The 20,240-nt window shown below is 50.9% G+C and overlaps 1 long non-coding RNA gene across 2 annotated transcripts; it reads right to left on the minus strand.

Moving 5' to 3' along the window:
• Nucleotides 1–997: 997 nt before the first annotated feature.
• LOC142084557 (uncharacterized) lies at nt 998–17,028 on the minus strand. Of its 2 annotated transcripts, none has more exons than XR_012674390.1 (3): nt 16,970–17,028; nt 6,780–6,978; nt 998–1,071 (listed from the first exon to the last, which is right to left on the minus strand). It is a non-coding gene; the product is annotated as an uncharacterized LOC142084557 (long non-coding RNA). The 2 variants fall into 2 exon arrangements; XR_012674391.1 differs by lacking the exon at nt 16,970–17,028 and adding an exon at nt 13,355–13,407.
• Nucleotides 17,029–20,240: the final 3,212 nt, after the last annotated feature.

Below are 20,240 nucleotides of genomic sequence, written 5' to 3' on the forward strand. Positions count from 1 at the left end.
CTGGAGACCAATTTACGCAATACACATGACGGAATTTACAAGCGGCACAGAGGAACATACGTATCCATCTTGTTCTGTCCTTGCCAGAACTGCTGGGTGACCTGTCATCAGCCTCAGTGACTAACAGCAGGCAGGACTCTCTCATCTGGCTTAGCTCAGATGCAGCTCCTAGGAAAACGGCTATTTCAGAAGTCAGGTGTTGTGATTTTGGGAAAGCGTTTCAAGGAGATGTTTTAAATACTCTAGAATGGTAAGGCTAAGCATGGTAATCTCACTCCAAGTCCTAGCTCTGCCACAGATTACATGAGCAATAACGGGCAAGTCACTGGTTTGAACTTCCCCACCGAGAAAACAATGTCAAATGCATACAGTTTATGCTAATACCTTTGGTAGTTTTTTTCATTAAAGATGGTAAAAATGCAAAAAACCAGTATAATTATCTAGCAGGTTCTCACCGCAATACCCCCTCGCATTAATAGCTGGACACCAGGTAAGGAGTGTATGTGCTCTGTTCACCTACCTACTCACTAAAACTAAGTAAATTTTAGTCCTTGGAAAGCACTACCTTTCTTTTTTCTTTTTTCTTTTTTTTCTTTTCATGAAAAGGGTGGCGCTGCTTTCTGAATTCAAGATGAGTTACATGGAGTACACAGACAGCTCACTACGTATCTGAACTCCCAAGTCAAGCTCACAAGCAGGACGGATCATGGCACTGATCGGCTGCATACAGGCCACCTGAAAAAAACCACACACACACACAAAAGAGAAAACTTCTGAGCATGGACTGGAAGTCACTGGTTCAGGACTTCTAAGGAGGCCAGAAGATAACACAAAGCCGCAGCAGAAAAAAAGCACTAAAGCCAAAGGCATTTCAGCCACACCAAATTCATCCCACTTCAAGCTCTCCAGCTCCTGAGTAAGATTTCAAGTGCCATGTCCACACAAACCTGAGGAACTACGTACCTTCAGCGCCACCGAGGTTCCACTCCCCAGGCCAGCCAAGAGGGTTTGAATCGCTCCACTCCATCTGTTTCTGCTCTTCCAGCAAAAGTCTCCAGCACCTGCTCACAGCTGCAATGAGAGAGGATCAGCAGCAACCCACAAGCCAGGGCAGGAGGGCGCACGTGCAGACCAATTACAAAATGAAGAGAAGAGCCAGAGGCAGAAGAGAGACTCCACAGAGAGGCCAGTCGAAAGCTCAAGAGCAGCAAAAGGCAGGATTTCTGTCACCACGTCCATGCCTTCGGGTTGAGGCAGAGGGTACACAGAACCTTCACTGCATCGATCATCAGACAAGGGACTTTGATATCAACAGCTCTCGCCAGGAGCAGCACCCCCTCTTTTGTACCCAGCGGTGTTTGATTCCAAACTAAAAAGAAAGGAAAGCTGGAATTCATGTCCGAGACTAAGCCAGCTCTAAAGAAGAGTGAGATGGGAATGCCTCATGATTGACAATGCTCTGAGGAATAACCATGAGAAAACACTTGTTCCAAAACCTTGTCCAAACCCCTATGTTACCCTTGTTTCGGACAGGGCACAGAGGAGTGACAAGGAAGGGAGCGATGCATCTCAAACCACACGCTGCCAGCAGGAGAAAGCCTTTCAGGGAAACTTAAGAAGCCTCAAAGGAACATGTGGACTTGGGAGGAAACAGAGACTCTCCGTTTACCCAAGGAGAGCGGGGAAGAGCACACAGAGGGACAAGGAAGCGCCCCAGCTCATTCACGGGAAAGGGAAAACAGGTGTCCACTGCACAGGAGTGTCAAATAATAAAAATTTTAGAAACCCACAGATACCGAGAAAGACAAATGGGAAGAAATACTGAAGGGCATCAAGCCCTCATACGTAAGTTAAGAGGCATAATCAGAGAGGAGCAGAGAAAGCCACAAAAGAGGGCAGAGCAGCCAAAGTCCCACAGGCCTGTACAAATACACGGAAAGTGTTTTGTAAGTCCCAGGAAAGTATGTGATGGTGATGGTACCAGGAAAGGTACAGTAGGAGAAAAAGTCAGGCTGGCACTTCACTCTGAAGCATGAAGCACTTGATCCTCTGTGCCAGAACCGCGCAGGCACTGGCCAGGCAAGCTGCTGCCTACTTGTTGCCCTGCCAATACAATATATAATTGAGGAAAGTAAAATGCAGATACAGAGGTTTTTCTCCAAGTATTTGATGCTGACGCCTTCTCGCCTCCAGCCTTCCTGCACCTCAGGAGCTCAGAAAACGACAAGAAGGGAAAGCAATGAACACTGGCACTGCATTACTCATGGAGTGGCTTTTCCACTCAGAACAGTGGTTGCTCTTCATCATTATGAGGACTAATTGTCTGGGTTTGGGGGAGTGCCTTGGAAGCAATGCAGGGGCCCAGTTTAACAGTGTGTCATCTAGAGAGAGGGAGACAGTCTGTGGCCCAAATGCCTCGCACAACAGCCACAGTGTGAGAGACAGGGAAGCATTATCCTTGCTGTATTGCTGAGACACCAACTTCAGTAATGATGAGACACCAAAGATAAGCAACTTCCCCCAGGTCTCACTAAGCATGCACTCACGTTTTCCAATTTCCTTTCACTGAACAATACAAAAATTCTCTCTACAACAATAAATTACCCGTGCCCGAGACCATCCCTGGAATGGAGGCCAACTGGCACAATTACCCTTGTCCATTTGGTTGCATTTTGTTGTGCAAAATTTGGATGCAGAATAGCTTCATCCAAAATGCCCACTGGGAAATCCCTGGGACCACTCCCACTCGTGAGCGGTGCCGAGGAATTTGTTGAGCTTTTCAGCTGACATGGGCCAAACCTGTACCTGTAAACCTCCAAACGATTTAGCACTACAGATGATCAAGGTCCAGTTCACGGGAACACTCACTGGTGCTGTTTCATTCAATACCACAGACGCTGCCAAAAGTTCTCCCTCAGACAGCATCTCACGCTAACACACACACGGGTAGGTTTTTTCAGTACTCTCTTAGTATTGAAGAGAGAGTATTCTTTCGTTTAGAGCTGCATTTAGTGGTGAAAAGTGCCAGCCTGACAGCTCTGAAGCAGGAAGCACTTGATCCTCTGTGCCAGAACCGCGCAGGCACTGGCCAGGCAAGTAAACAGAAGCAGAGGAAAGCAGTGTGAATAAACCAAGCTCATCCGCTATCTCAAGGATAGAAGAGTGGCTCATTATCTTAAGAATACGGCCTAAGGAGCATCCGGCTTCAAATCCAATGTTCAACTGGAAGTAATTTTTTCCCTTACTGTGATGAACAGGTAGAAGGTGTGTAGGGGGGTTTTGTTTGTTTTTTGGTTTTAAACTTCTTACTTTTAAATAAAAAAGGGAACAAAAGGTATTAAGCATCTACAAAGAGACAAGGTACTATCAGAAGTGCAGGATCAAGTAACAAGAAGTGACTGAAGAAATGAAGACAGAAAATGGGAAGGGTCAGCAAGTACCTAAGCACAATTCACAATTGTGAAGCGATCCTGTCAGCATAGCACTTTTTGCCATCAAAATACTCGATCAGCAACTGTTCAGTCCTTCAGACAAGAGGACATCAGAGCAATTGAAAAGGAAAAGGGAACACATATCTTGAAAGACAATGTCTGAAGAGGCAGTTAATTTGGAGGAAGGAGAGATTGGAAGAGATCTCCAGGCCCATCATAAACTTAACAAACTCCATATTAAGCAATAAGGGGTTGGCTGGTTGCTTTCTACTTTATTTCCATTAGAAGTCTGCTGCAGAACCCAAATCTTCTAAGCATTAAGAGTTTTCTTCCAGTTTTCAGCCTCAATGTACTCAGGGCCAGGTGGCACACATTTTTTCTGGTGCCCACACCTTTAAGCTTAGCAACTGTTCTCCCTAAATGGTATTTCCCTCTTCTGCATTTACAGGAGTCACCCCACTCTTCTTCCACTTGCTTTTCTAGCCGAAGCAAATCATGAACTGATGTCATCACGCATGTCCATCTCCCATGTCCCAGCAATCCCTGCAGCTCTCCTCTCCAGTTATTCCGGGGGGAGTTCATCTTTCTTGTACGTGAAGGACCAGCAGAGCAGCCACGTCAGATGAGCTGTGCTCTGTTCAGTGGCATTCACTCTTCCCTACGGTTCCTGAAAATACTTTGCCTGACACACTGCAGTGCAGCACTTTCTTATCCCACATCACACTGTTGGCTCCCAGCTGCTCTCCTGTGCTTCCCTGTAGCTACCTGTAGGTCTTTTCCCCCCTCCTCAGTTTTGGCCAGCTGAAGAACATCCAACTTAGGGCTCTCAAATTCTTTCCCCTCTTCTAAATATCTTCTTGGTGGTCTCAGCTTTCTGCCCTTCAGAGAGGTAGCTTATCATAACAGGACAAAGATAGCACTGTTTTTTCCCCAAGTAAGCAAATACTTGAACTGTTTATTTAAATACAAAAATTAAGAGGAAGGAAAAAAATGACAGCTAAGTGGAAAGTGAAAGTTTAATTTGGTGCTTAAGCAACTTGAGTACTTATGCTGCAGCTGAAGCAGAGGGCTAGCACTTAGACATCTGATCATGATAAAACCAAAAATCCGTTCACTAAGGTTTCAAACTACAAAACAACTTCATCTAAGGGAAGACAAAATGTATATATACAAACACTGCCATGTGTTTATAGTGCCTTCTCAGCACAACGTTTCTCTTATGGCATCAAGAACTTACTGGTACGAAAAATTACGAATTTTAAGTGCTATTTTAAAGCAAGTTACAGTAAAATCAACAGTAGTGGGAAAAGAGTCAAGAATTAGAACTTGCAGAATGGGAGATGATTCGTGACTTTCTCAACAGCTTACAACCATCTCACCACCTGGGAATGACATACTTTGTTAGTATTGGTCTGGTTCGAAACTCAGCAGGCTGGCTTGTTCATCACTGCAATTTTTCAATCAGAGGAAAGAACGAACTGAGGAAGAACTAAGCAGAATGAAGGCCAGCAGGTACCAGTTTCAACTAACCTTCACCTGGGTGCAGAATGAAGCTTCTTTCTAAAAACAAAAATTGCATCTCTATCAGGATATTGGCGATTCTAGGAAGTGTCTTTTTTCCACCCTTTGCCTCACTAAAAAGCTTTTTGGCCCAGATGCTTTTCTCCTCATGCAGAAATGTGAAAGTGTTGGGAACCTTGCACATTCGTATAGGAAAGCTGTGGCCCACTTAGCTCTGTAGCTGGAGGGCAGGTGCTGCAATGGTCACGTTCACCTGCAAACAGCAGTTGTCTTTGCCTTACGCCCTAACATCTCACAGGTGAACCGTGCCATGAGAAAAACATGCTCAGTTACAACTTCCTGGCTGGATGAGCAAGGCCACCACCAGTGGGTCTGCAGGTCAGAAGCCCAATGCTGGTGCCACACCTCAGGTTCTTGACACAATGGGAGGTCAACATGAGAAACTTAAAAGTGGCGTGCTTACTGCTGGAATGCCAAAAATAAAGGCGAGAGATGGCCTGTGTGATGAATGGCTCTGTAGATAAAACAGTGGGTTAGATTAGTTTCTCATTAATTCCTAAGTTCTCTGTCCTCTGCTTTGACAGGTGTTGATTCAAGATCTCCCTGTACTCAGAAGCTCTACAGCTGGATATCCCAGCAGGAGCAGTGGGGGACAGCAGCCAGACAGACCAAGACCTCCCACTTGCTCTTCCTGTTAAGTCAATAAACCTTAAGGAGCATAAGAGTTATTCCTCTGATAGCAGAACGGGATGAAGGGGCTTGAGATTTTTAGAACTTCATTTTGATAACATTTCACTGTTCCTTCATAGCCAGAAGGAATTTAATTACAGGAATTTTCGTACCACTCAACTGGTAAAAAGTTATACAAGCCTTTTTATCCCGTTTTATCCTTTCACGCTTGTTCCATAAAACCATTTTCCACTCTCCAGCTCGCAATCTCTCTAAGCAGAAAAGTCCTATCTGCTGCACACCTGTCATAAACCAGGTAAGGTATGACAAAGTTTCAAGTATATCAGTATTTATAAAATTAGAAACTTTAAAACGCAAAAAAGAAAAAAGACTGGTGGGGGAAAAATTATTTTCTACCTTGACTGTTAGGTACTTAGGCTGCCAGTATTTAACATTCATGTCTCTGTATTTCAAGGTCAGGATTGCAACAGTTCTGCTATTTGTGGATATCAGTGAGAGATTATCACCAGTTCAGGTGCTCCACCTACACTTATTCACAGATGTGATTTTTTTTCTTTCTTTTTTAATGTTTAAAAGGTTGAATCCACCCTTCCAAGGTATAATGGGCAAAAGAGCACATTCTAAGTGAAATTAAGTTGTGCTTCGCTTGATTTAAATACAGAAAGTTAGCTCCACTGGTACATTCATGCACAAGAACGTTAACACCTCCAGCTTCATAAACACCCATAAACTATATTTTTATAATTATAAACAGCAAATTACTAAACATAGTACAACACTCTATGAAAGGGAAAAAGAATGCATGCACTCAGCATTTTCCTTTTGGACTAGAAAATGAAAATCTCTAACAACGGATAAGCCTGAATTAAAAATCAATCCACTCTGGACCCCAAATGGGGTATGGGTTATGATATGCCACATATCTGGACTTGACTCTTGAAAGCACTACAGAACTTCAGGTTCTTATGCAGAGGCTTAACTAGAGTCTTAATTGGCAACTTAATTTGGGACGTGAAAGGTATCAGCACTACAGTACCATGTGCAGTCAAGAAAACTGGTCTTGCAGTTCGATTCCAACGCCGCATCCTCAAACCAAACGAGGCTGGTACATCTGAGGAACAAGGATGGAAATCTCACCTGCCATCCCGAAGTTACGCTGTGGCATTTCTTCACTTTTTGTCGCTTTCCTCAGGCTTGGTCAATCTTTTGCAGAGTCTGAAGCAAAGGCCCATAGCTTTTTCCTGTTTGTAGCAGTGGATGTCTGGGTTTTCACAGGTTGGTTTGTTGTGGGGCACCACTCGTACCCTGGCTTTGCCTTCATAAATGCATCCTTCTACTAGAAAAGAAAAGGAAAATTACCAGTCATGCCAGTCATGCCATTATACTATCCACAGGGCAATAGAATGCACTGCTTGTAAGAGGATTTAATACAGTAAATAATCCTTAAATAACTTGATTTTTTAACAGTTCAATCACGAGCTTAGACTCTGACTGGCAGCACAATCTAACAAGAAGAAATACTAAGAGAAGTAGAGCTGTATTTAAAAAAGTGGGGTTTCTCTTTCCTCTCCTGAGGGTTTATCACCCAGAGCAGGCTGAAGTTCTGATCCTGCAAACTGCTCCCCGGTGCTTGTATGCTCGCTCTGGGAAACAAAGACAGCTATTCAAATTCTTTTGCAGGTATACAACCTTCGTTTACTTTCTAGTTTGAATGAAATCAAAACATACATTTAGCAACAAATGCAGCATGAATTTCAGAATTATGACTTTGCCTTGCACTCATTTTTCTCTAGTAGATCTGTATTGTAGAATATTTGAGTATATTCTTTCCCAAACCAGGCACTGAAAATAAAACACCATAAAAGGAGGATCATCTCATTTTCAGTAACTTCTGATACATCATCCCAGTGTTCCTTACAAAATGTACCATGCTGCATGGCTGCATAAAATAAGCTGGGACCATTTGAAACTTTCTTTGGCCTGGAGCACACAGCACGCATCTCAGCTGTTTGCTGTATTCTTGGTCTGAGGCAGCAAAACGAACGAAGCCAGGCTACACACAGCGGGGTAGGGGGAAAAGGTCTGGATCCTACACAGTTTGGGGGGTAGGGGGAAGGATGGGAGCCTACTTTATTCTCAGAATGCGACAGTGATGTTTTCCAAATACCTTGCTGACCAGACCAAAGCAACATTTTTGAATGTTAGCAGCAATAAAAAGAGCACATTTCAGTATTTTAAACGTGTTGCCATGCAAGGTGGAGAATGGACGAATCAGAGGAACACGCCACACATTCCAGCTGCAGATGTTTGCCTAACAACTGACAGGGACGTACAGCACTGGCTGCCGGGGGAGGCTAACCAGTAAGGACCAGTGCCGACCGCAGGGAGGAGGAACCCCACACCTTCCCATGCACTCAGCTGCTCTCAAAGGCAGCAAACGACCAGAAGAGCTGTTTTATCCTGAAGGACATGGCAGGGCAGCTGCAGGAAGCTTCTTCTGTGATTGCACATCTTCCCACCACCCAGCTGTCATCAGTCCCAGTTACGGCACAGAGAAACACCCCTGCTTCATGCACGTGCCTGCACAGAAACAGAGGCAGAGGGAAGAAATCCCTTGGGTATCAAATACAGAAATAGCACGGAAAACCTGCCCGGCAGCGCCCAGAAGCCGTCGGAGGCCTTTAAGAAGGACACAGCAGCCATTGAGGACAGTGTCCCTGCTGCCAGCCCCCACCAGCCAGCCCTGGCTCCACCCACCAGCAGAACCATGACAAAGCCCAAAGGTGAGTTTTGGGGGCTGGCAGAGCCCGCAGGTGGGCGGCCAAGCTGAGGAAAGCTTGCATCGCCCCGGGGTCGCGTTGGCTTTGTTTGTTTGCTTTTTCAGCAGCGGTGACCACCCCAGCAGCCCTGGGGAAGCCCGCAGATCTGCCCGAGCAGGGGCCAGTCACCTTTGCCGAGGCCCTTCCTGAGCAGGCAGAGGACACCACCGTGAAGCATACGGTCCACTGGCTCGACACCACGGACGGCGAGGACACCATTCCTGATGGCCCCGACAGCCCCAGCTTGACCGCCTTCCTCCACAAGCTCCCTGACCTCTCCGAGTATGTGGTGGAGGGCGGCTGCCCCAAGGAGCCAGCAGTGGTGGTAGGGCTGGGGGACAGCGAGGACACCACCCCCAATGTCCCCGACTTGACTGCCTTCCTCAATGAGCTCCCCAACCTCTCCGAGTACGTGGCCACGGGCGGCTGCCCCAAGAAGCCAGCAGTGGCGGCAGGTCTGGGGGACAGCAAGGACACCGTCCCTGATGTCCTTGATTTCCCAACAGCCTTGCCAGCACCACTTTCCTCAATGAGCTCCACGACTTCTCGGAGCATGTGGCGGACAGTGACTGTCCCCAGGACCAAGCAGTGGTGGCACGGCTAGGGGACAGCGAGGACACCATCTTGACCGCCAATGGCCCCCACTTGACCGCCGAGGTCCTCGATGAGCTCCCTGATCTCTCCAAGTATGTGGTGGAGGGCAGCTGCCCCAAGAAGCCAGAGGTGGTGGCGGGGATGGGGGATGGCGAGGATGCCGTCCCCGATGTCCCCGATGTCCCCAACTTGACCTTAACAAGCTTGATCCTTAACAAGCTCCCCTACCTCTTGGAGTACAGGGCAGAGGGCAGCTGCAACAAGGAGCAAGTGGCAGCAGCAATGCTGGTGGACAGTGAAAACACCTTCCCCGATGACCCCAACTGCCTTGCCAGCACTGCCTCCTTCAATGAAGTCCCTGACTTCTTGGAGTACGGGGCAGAGGGCAACTGCCCCAAGGACTGCCTGGCAGCGGCAATGCTGGGGGACGCCGACACCTTCTGGGGGGTGGCGGCCTCCCCCTTGCAGGACCCCAAGGGGAAGCAGGGTGGGGTGGCAGCAGACCTCCCCGCCTGGCTGACGGTGAGTCCCTTGGAGACTTCTGAGGATACTTCTCTGGAGAGTTCTCCAGAGGACAGTCCTGTGGAGAGTCCCTGGAAGGATCCCCTGAAGGGTCCTCTGGAGAGCCCCCTGTGGATCCCACTGCTGAGTCCCCTGCCCAGCCCCCCGGCTGCCCCCTGGTGCCACCCACCCCACATGGCCCAACCGGTGGAGGAGGCACTGCGGAGGCAGCCCCGGGTGGGTTCAACCCGCTCGCCACTGTCGCCGGGCGTCGTCTCCTGCCGGGTGGTGCCCAGATCGGGCAAGGCGGGCGGCCAGCAGGTCAAGCGCCCCGCGCCAGCTGGCACCCCCAAGACACAAGAGACCTTCCCGTGGGACAACATGCCACCCAAGAAGAGGAAGGAGATGGTGGTGCGCCAGTTGGTAAAACATTCAAAAACCCCGTGGGAGGGGAAGCCGGATGGGGACAGTGCAGTGGCAGGCAGCAGCAGGCAGCAAGCGGGCAGCAGCAAGCAGAGGGCATCCGACAGCAACAACGTGCCCACCAAGCGAGCCAGAACCCTGAGGGACGCCGCGGGACAAAGTGCTCCACGCCCCCCTGACCGCTGTTGATAGACTGATAGAGAAGGTGTGGAGCACGGATCCCTGCGACATGCGACCTGCACCCGCCCATACCAGTCCCAGCCCTCTCCCATATCTCTGTTTCTTTCTTAATTCATTAAAGGTTTGATGTCGTTTCACAGCGCCTCTGCCTGTGGTCATTCCTGCAGTGGGAGGTGGGGGAGTTAACGCAGCCTCTGCCGCATGCGTAGATCTGAGACTCCACCTCTTCACCCCAGTATATGAGGAACCCCCATGATTCCAGATGGAGATGTTTAATCAGAACCTTAATTCCCAAACTCGGGGTAAATGAACTAGAAAGAGCTCTTAAAAATCTATCTGCTACCATGGAACCCACAGACAATTGCACAGTAGATGCCACTTTAGCCTTGCAACAGGAAAATTCTTCTTTAGCTGTGATACTAGGACAAAATCATCTAGTACCTGATATGCTTAACCTGCAACAAGAGCATTGATTCATACCAAAGGTAACAAATCTCACAATGTCCGTGCCATTTCCAAACACTTACAAACATTACATCAAATCGCAGTATCTCCTGGTGGAGTTTCACTTTCTGACCTCTTTAGTTGGATACCACCCTTAGATTTGCAACAAATAGTAACAAAACCTCTTATTATTGTAATATTCTTTATCCCATTACTAAGTTGTTTGGATTGTGATTAAGCTTTGAGTTGCCATATATCATAGAACCAAACGATCGAACTCACCAATAGCGATTAATCTCGCATTTGTCCCCCGCTTGGGAAAGTCCTCCTCCTCCTCCACCACCTCTCCGTTCACCGCCCAGCCATTTCGCACGTGTAGAGGCAAGAGAGGCTCGCACCCTCACTCTGCAGGGCTGTTACCCCAACCACTGGATCACGCCGTTACCCACGCCACAAGGGGTGGAGTGTGGCGAGACGCTCCTGGCCTCAGGTATGGCAGGGGACAGTGGAAAGCGCTAACAGAGCGTGCTTGCGCTGCTCACACAGCTGCACGGAGCCCCTCGCACACAGAAACCTGTGACCAACCGCGTACAACTACTTGCGGATCACCAACCCTTCTGAGACACGTCCAGCTTTGCATGTAAAGGACATGCCTACATCAACTTGTCAGGCATACAACTGAACAGAGAAGGTGCAATCCCAAAAATAAGGTGCCCCAACACCAACTCGGGGTAGCTCTCAGCTGGTCCAGGGGTGCTGCCTGGAGAAGGAGATGTCCTTATGTTATGAAGGAGAACACGACAGGTCCACAATTTCCCCAACTGTTGCTCATCAGTGGCTAAGATTAATCGTTAACGGTGTTGTACCTCGCCTACACGGCAAGTGAGATTTCCCCTTCTCTCTTTCGCTCATGCTTAGATTGCTTGCGCTCTACTCAGGCTCAATGATATTGATTGTCAACTTATATTATTATAATACGTTTGAACAGACTTGGTCCGTAGACTGTTGGTGTTTTATCATCCGATACCCAAAGAACCCTTGTCGTGTGACAGGCATCCACCTCTGATGGAAGTTTTAAGCAATAGCCCGCGTTTGCCAAAGAAAGCTGGCGAGAGAAGCACCAGGACGCACGCAAAGAGAAAGCCCCACAGAAGTGTCCTCTGCCCATCTAAAAAGCGAAGGGAAAAAAGGACTCAAAAACCAGAGCGGCCTTTTCCATCACCCCGATTTAAAGCAGAGCAAGCAGCTTTTATTTTAACAGCGTTGAAGAAATCCCTAATAAGGCCTCTTTCAGAACACTGCTTCGGGGTTCAGGAGGCTCAGGTAGACCAGATTAAATGCTCAGAGCTACCAACACAGAACAGAGAAATGAAGAAACTATTATATAAAGTAATATTTGTACAAGGAAGAAAAAAATTCACCTTTTTCATGATTATAGCAACTGTGATGTTTACTTCAGAAAAAGATGGGAATGAGGGAAAATAACCTGCCTAGGTTGAAGGTAGAGCATGACCAGTTCATGAATGACCAGGGATTATTCCGTCTAGAGAGGGCAGGAAAGACATCCCAGGACTAGGGTGATTTTTGCTTCTGATGAAACGGTATCAACGGCCTGGCAGCGTGAAGGCTACAGAAGACTACTGAGAAGACTGCAGTCCCAGGCTTTTTGTGGGACCATTATCCTGCAATGGGCTTTGCCTTGGCAAAGTGATGGCAAATCAAACATTGCCACTTGAGCCCTCGAACTACATCGTCACGATCCCAAGACTGTATCTATCTATAGTCTATCTGTAAGACTCGGATAGATTTAGCTGAGAAAATAATGAGGCCAAATGAAATGTATCTCCAGGAGATAAAACTGTCGGCAGGAGCTGGCTCATCCTGGGACTCGGTACCACTCAGGCACACGACCTGCAGTCCAGAGGTACCCCTGAAAAGACCTCGACGGCCTGCATTAACACACCGGTACGCACTTGAGATGTAAACACTGCCAAGTCATCTCTTATTTGCATCCACACAAAGAGGAGCCAATTTAGCAAACTGAGCCTTACTTCTGCTGAAACTCTCCTTACAGTCAGCTCATCTTCTGTGTTCCTAAACTGTCGTAAAGACCTGTTCTAGCGCAAAGGCTCGAACCCTGCCTACGGCGAAGAAGCCATTTAGACAAGCCCCGCTTTTCTTTCCTCACTGTTGTCTTGCTTCCCAGAAATCAATCAATACCCAAAGCTCCGTATGAAGACCGCATAAAAAAGCCAACTGCAAGTGCCTTTACTTGCCACTATTTTTGTCAGGCAGCATTCTAGGAAGAAACTAGCTTGTCCGGCTTGTTTTGCTACAGCTTCATTACCTTTAAAGATGACACTTCTTACCTCTGCTACTCCAATACAGCCTCACAGCCCAGCAAAATCATACTGCAGGTAGGAAACCTTCACCATACAAAGACAGGCACGCTACAGGCACAGTTACTCTCAAAGAACAGGCTCTTTCAACCACTCTTCCTCTTGCTTACCAAAGTTCAGATAGTGTTAGAAAACAACAGCAAAAATGCAGCACGCTCTCACGTTTTACGGAGCCCATTATCTCAGCCGTTCAACCTTAAGTCCAACTCCAGTCTGAACCCCAGAATAAGAAATGCTGTCTTAAAAATCTCCAGAAAAAAGAAGGGCTTTGAAGTGGCAAGACCAGAAAATGTTCATGAAAGCCCCATCATGCAAGTACACATCTCTGATCACAGGCCAACTGCACCGTTACCTGAGGAAGCGATGTTCTCTGTGAACAGGCAGCCACTGACATCTGGAAACTAGCTCAGGGTCTCTTGTTTATTAGTGCCAAGCACGCAGGTTGGAATTGGAGCTGGGGAAGAAAACCACAGGCAGTCAGTCTGGTTTCATTCAAGTCCATTAGGAGAAGTCCAGTTCACATTTACAGGAATCACAGCAGGCCCCACCCGTCCCTGCAGTCCCCAACACACTCCCTAGGAGCAATAAGCGCAGAACAAGAGACCTTCCTTCAAAATAAGGCCCACAGCCTGCTCTTTCAACAAGATGCACAGAGCACCAGCTGAGAACCACCTCTGCTTTAACTACGCCTAGCTCCACCGTCTACATAAGGAGATCGGCTCCCAAATGATCCCTAGCCCTAAAGACACAGATCTTCCTTAGGGCAATGCTAGGTTGTCCTGGTTTTGGCTGGGAAAGAGCTAACCTCTTCCTCGTAGCTGGTATAGTGCTGTGTTTTGGATTTAGGATGAGAAGAATGTTCATAACACACCGATGTTTTAGTTGTTGCTGAGCAGTGCTTACACTAGCTCAAGGACTTTTCAGCTTCTCATACTGCCCTCCCAGTGAGGAGGCTGGAAGTGCGCAAGAAGTTGGGAGGGGACACAGCCAGCACAGCTCACCCAAACTGGCCAAAGGGATATTCCATACCATATGATGTCATGCTGAACAAAAAAATGGGGAGGTTGGCCGGGGGGAGCTGGCTGGGCATCGCTCAGTGGGTGGTGAGCAATTGCATTGTGCGTCACTTGTTTTGTATATTCTTTTATCATTATTATTATGATTTTTCCCTTCCTTTTCTGTCCTATTAAATTGTCTTTATCTCAACCCACGAGTTTTAGCTTTTTTTCTGCTTCTCTCCCCCATCCCACTGCAGGGAGTGAGCAACCGGCTGTGTGCCGTTTAGCTGCCTGCCAGGTTAAACCACAACACGGGTAAATACCAGAGCACAGGGACGCCTGGTCATTCAGGTTAAGCTGCTGGGGAGGAGGACTAGAAAGAGAAAAATAAGATGAGGGAAAAGACTGAGGAGCTGAGAGAGAAAGAAAGGTGCAGGGAAAAGGCCAGAGAGATAGACAAATCAAGCAAAACAGGGACAAGGAGTCTTACAGAGAGATGGAAGAAGAAAAAGTAGGGTTGGGGAGCAGCACGGAGGGACAGAGAAAGTGGGGGGAGAAGAAGAAGAAGGAAGGAGGGATAGAGAAAGGCAGGGACAGGGAACGGGACATACAGACAGAGAGAGAAAAAGAAGGACAGTGAACAGGACGGAAAAGACTAAGAAACAAAGAGAGGGTCAGATCCGGACAAAGAGACCAAGGGGAAAAATAGCAGCAATGGCCTGGAGGGTAGAGATGGAAGGAGAGGAAAGAAAGGCCGAGAAGCAGGACAGAGGAAGAGAGAAGAGAAAAAAGAGAGAGCCAGCTGGATGGGGTACAGCAAGGCAGTGCGACAGAGAAATAAAGACAGGAAAGATGAGAGAGGAAGCAGGGCAGAGGCACAGCGGGAGGAAAAAAGGGTCCAGGAGCAGGACAGAGGTGGAGAAAGAAGCAGCAGGGACAGAGGGATAGAGAAAAACGACAAACAGGATGAAGGATGGGGGCAAAGGGAGAAAGACAAGGAGAGGGGCAGGACGCGGATTGTCAGAGAAAGGCAGAAACAGGGAGGCAGGACAAAGTGAAAGACAGGGAAAAACAAGAGAGAGGGAGCAGGACAGAGATGGAGGGGAAAAAAGCCTGGGTTGGGCAGCAGGACAGAGAGGTGGAGAAGGAAAAGACAGCGCTGGGCCGCAGGACAGAAAAGGTGGGGACAAGAAAAAAAAGGACAGAGGAAGCGTGAGAGGAAAGTAAAAGGGAGAGGGATCTGGGCAGAGATGGAGAAAGAAGCAGCAGGGATAGAGGAAGAGAGGCAGAAAGAGGGAGCAGGACAGAGAAAGAAAAATAAGGACAGGGAGCAGGAAGGAGATGGAGAAATAATCTCGGGTGGGCAGCAGGACAGAGAGGGAGTGAAAAAGGAATAGGGTCAGGGAGCAGGACAGAGGGACAGAGCAAGAAACGGTGGGACAGGGAGCAGGACAGAGCGACACACAAGAATAACGACAGAGAGAGAAAGGCCGGGATTTTGAGCCTCACAGAGGGATGAAGAAAGAAAGAGAGGGATCAGGAGCCCTGTGGAGAGCTGGAGGAAGACTAAAAAAGAAAGGGGGTCAGGGAGCAGCAGTGAGGGACAGCGAGAGTAAGAGATGGACAGGAAGGACAGCGACAGTGGGACACAGAATGAAAAAAAAAAAAACAGAGACAGTGAGCAGGACTGGGGGGAGAGAGAGAGAGAGAGAAAGTGGGAGAGAGAAAGAGGAGGGAGTGGGACACACAAGCAGAGAGAGAAGAAGCAGGACAGGGAAGAGGCCAGAGAGATTGTGAAAAACAGAGAGGGATGCAGATCGGGACAAAGAGGCAGCGAACGAAAAAACAGCAATGGGCTGCAGGACTGAGGGAGAGGAAGAAAAAAAGAGGGGCAGGGAGCAGGGCAGAGGGAGAGCAAGAATAAACAAAGGGGCGGGTAGAATGGCAAAGAAAGAGAGGGGCTTGGAAAGAGAGGCAGGAACAGGGAGCAGGATACAAGAATAGACAGAAGAAGAGAGGTACAGGGAAGCAAAAATGTTACACCAGTGAGGGAAAGGCGGGGGGGGGCACAGGCACAGGGAGGGACCCGGACGCAGAAGAGGGGTGACACGGCCCCAGGGCCCAGGACTCACCGCAGTTCCCGCTCTCGGTGCTTCCAGACGAACGTTACAGCTCAGACATTTCTGTCTCTGCCTCTCTCAGCTCTTACAATATGAAGCTTCCTAGACACACAGTCTCACACACACTACATGGCTGTACCGTACTTTTGGCTATCCACACAGACCCCATGGTGCACGCTGGAGATCTGGTCGGCTGAGGAATACTCAGAGGGACCCTTCCTCACTTGGAGAGGCCATCTGCCTCTTGTCTGCAGCCGGGGGCAGCTTCCAGCCAGATCCCCTTCATGTCCTTCTTCAGCCGCTTTACCTTTTTCCAATCTCTTCAACTTCAGCCTGAGCCAGATGCAGCCAACGACATCTCTGGGGGAGGAACGGACAACCGAGCCCTCAGCGCAGCCTCTGGGAGAGGGAAAGAATCGTGATTACTGCAGCCGGCCCCAGGCTGCAGCCCCTCCAGCTGCAGGAGCTCCTGCAGGCACCGCTCCTTCCCCGCGCTGGCGCTGACAGCACCCACGTTAACGGAGGATCGAGTGTGCCCGAGGCCCAGCTCGCTGCTGCCAGGACAGGCCGTGGGGCGGCCTGGGGCTGCAGGCCAGGCCTCAGGGGAGGTGCTGGGGCCGGGGCAGCTGTAGGGGGTGAGCCGGGCCAGGGCGGCTCAGGGGGGTTCTGGGAGTCGGGGTGCCCAGTGCCTGTGCCCAGGGGGTTCTGTCTCCATCTCCTTCCCCTCCCCAGCTCTCGGATCACTCCCAGGGCTGCCCCGGCCAGGCCTGGCTCCAGCTGACCGGGAGCCCATCGCACCGGGCGGTTTGGAGCTCTCCCCCACCACCCCCGCGCGGCCCCAGCCCTCACCTCAGCCGAGACGCAGCTGGAGCAGAGGCTGCGCCTCCCGAGACCAACATGGCTGCCGGGACCCTGAGTGTGGGGAAATGACAGCTCCTGGCATGCCCTGGGAACCAACATGGCCGCCTGGCAGCCCCATGCCCCAGCACTACAGCTCCCGGCATGCCCTGGGAACCAACATGGCCGCCTGGCAGCCCCATGCCCCAGCACTACAGCTCCCGGCATGCCCTGGGAACCAACATGGCCACCGGGCAGCCCCGTGCCCCAGCACTACAGCTCCCGGCATGCCCTGGGAACCAACATGGCCCCCTGGCGGCCCCGTGCCCCAGCACTACAGCTCCCAGCATGCCCTGGGAACCAACATGGCCCCCTGGCAGCCCCATGCCCCAGCACTACAGCTCCCGGCATGCCCTGGGAACCAACATGGCCACCTGGCAGCCCCGTGCCCCAGCACTACAGCTCCCGGCATGCCCTGGGAACCAACATGGCCCCCTGGCAGCCCCGTGCCCCAGCACTACAGCTCCCGGCATGCCCTGGGAACCAACATGGCCCCCTGGCAGCCCCGTGCCCCAGCACTACAGCTCCCGGCATGCCCCGGGGCACGCCTTCCTGCTGTCTGACCCTGCGGGGACACCGTCCCCCAGCCCGGCCCCGCCCCCTCACCGGCTCCATGGCCGCCTCCCTGGGGCTGCTCTGCACCCCGGAGCCCCGGTGGAGCCGGGAGGAGGAGGGGAGAGGGACAGAGCGGCAGAGAGGGGTGGGGCAGGGCGGTGGGGTGGCCGGAGAGGGAGGGGACACAGACAGAGCGACGAGGAGAACGGGGGGAGCTGGGCGGGGAGTGGAGGAAGGAAAAGTACTGGTGAGGAGCCGGCAGAGGGGCAGAGCGGGAACGAGGTGGAGGGCAGGGGACGGCGGGGTGCGGGAAGAAAAACAGTGATCGGCAGCAGGGGAGAGGGGCAGAGGGAGAAGAAGAAGGGCAGGGAGGAGGACAGAGGGACGGACTGGCACAGGCAGGGCGAGGGAGCAGGACAGGGGGGCAGAGAGACAGAAAAGGCAGCAGGAGAGCGGAGTGACAGCGAAATGGGACAGGGAGCAGGACAGAGGACAGAGGGGAAGGGCTGAGAGGGACCAGGGCGGGGAGGGAGAAAGGGAGAGGCAGGGACAGAGAGCGGGGCACCGAGCAGGGGAAGGACGGGAAACAATGCAGAGAAACAGAGGGATGTGGATCAGGGCAAGAAGGCAGAGAAGGACAGAACAGCGATGGCCTCCGGGATGGAGACAGAGGAAGAGCAAAAGGGGATGGGGAGCAGGACGGAGGCCCAGGGAGAAGCACAGCCAGCTGAGCAGGGGATACGGGCAGGAAAGAGGGGGCAGGCTTCAGGACAGAGAGGAAAGATAAGGCCAGGAAGCAGGACACGGTGATAGAGAAGAGGGAAGGACAGGGAGCGGGAGAGAGGGGTGTGGAGAAAGAAAAAAATAGCAGCAGGCTATAGGACAAACAGGGAGGAATTAGAAAATACAGAGAAAGAAAAAACATAGTGATGGGCTGAAGACACAGAGGCAGGAATTAAAAAATGGGGTCAGGGAGCCGGACAGAGAGTGCTGGGGAGACACCAAAAATAGCAGTAATGGGCAACTGCCCCGTTTCTTGAGCACTCCCCAGGAACTGCATTACCGGGAGCCTCAAGAAATGTGCTGCCTGCAAAAGCCCTGCCCTGGGCCCAATCCTGCACCCTAATATTGGTGATGACCACCTTTCAGAGTGGCCAGGACTGGGGAAAAAAAGCCCAGCTGTGGGGGAGGAAATCACCCAGCTCTTTGTTTGTTTGTTTGCTTGGTGGTTTTGCTTTTTAAAAAAATACCATTTAAGCTCTACATACAAGGAAAAAGGAACTAGGCGTACCAGCTTGGGCACATTTAAAGCCCAAACCCATTCAACAGGCGCACAAAGTATCGCTGGCTCCCGCTGCGCACACTCCACCACCTGCCTGCAGGTACAGGCATCCGCCCTGTTTCTTGAGCACTCCCCAGGAGCAGCACCAGCAGGCAGCTCAAAAAACGTGCTGCCTGCAAAATCTTGAGCATAGCTTAATTCTGGGCAATTTTTCCTCTTTTTAGGCCTGCTGGTTAAAGACTTACCTGTCGAGAGATGGCTCAGGACCACACCAGGGCTGGCATCTCTGCTTTCTGGATCCCGTGGCAGCGATGGGCAAGGGGACAGGTTGTTGGATCCCAGGGGCAGGTACGTGTGCGGGGTGTCAGGGTCACCCCTGCCTGTTTTTTTCCCAGCGAAGCCCCAGCTGGTGCTGGCCCCGTGCTGCAGCCCCGGGGCCGAGGGTCAAGGAGCCGGACATTTCTCTGGGCGCTGCGCCCTGCCGAGCCCCGCCGCCGGCTGCCCTGGTCTTCCCCCCGTTGCCTCCAGCTCTGCTTTCTGCCAGTGCCGGGGACAGTGCAGAATGCCTTGCCTGCTCCCCGCTGCTGTCCTGACCCACGTCTGCGGTTCGTACGTGGTGTCCACATCACACAGCTGATTTGGGGGTGGCAGGTCTCTCTTGAAGCATCCTGGGAATGGGGGCAAAGCAAATGCAATCCCTCCCTTCTGATCTTTGTCCCCAGGGAGACGCAGTGGAGACGGACCGTGCGCTGGAGAGGGTCCTGCAGGGAGGTGACAGCCGATTGCAGAGCGGCGCTGAGACCCGCCTGACAGCAAAGGCGCCGCAGAGCAGCCCAGGTGAGCTGGTTCTCTTGGAGACCACCAGAGCAGCCTTCCTCCATCCCTGGTTTTGGTGAGAGGTGGATCAGCGCAGAGATGTTCCTCAGGCATCCAGGCCTGAGGAGGGTTTCCCAGTGCCCCCATGAGAGATCCTGCTCCTGGGAAGTGCCTCCCCATAGAGCAAAGGCCATATCCAGCCACCCGGCTCTGGGTATGGCTGCCCCGAGGGGTCTTGCAGGGAGGACGGGGTCATCTGCCTGGTGGCTCTGACACAGAAATGTTAAGCTGAAGCCCTGTGGCCATGGCTGGCTTGGTTCAAAGTCTCCGAGTGCCCCAGCCTTTCTCCCAGGAGTGTCTAACCTGGGCACTTTTTCAGGGTGTGACGGATGATGTGAAGATGATGATGTCCTGGTGGCTCTGTCCCACTCCCACTTCAAAGTTGTGATGTCTGAGATCTGGGGCCACCTGAAGGCCCTGGCAGAGATCTCCAGGGAGTTTGTGTTCAATGTTTTGATGTCTTAGGGCTACAGTGTGCTAGGATTATGGATGCTAGGGTTATTGGATGCC

This window comes from Calonectris borealis, chromosome 7, assembly GCF_964195595.1.
Source record: "Calonectris borealis chromosome 7, bCalBor7.hap1.2, whole genome shotgun sequence".
Taxonomy (NCBI): domain Eukaryota; kingdom Metazoa; phylum Chordata; class Aves; order Procellariiformes; family Procellariidae; genus Calonectris; species Calonectris borealis.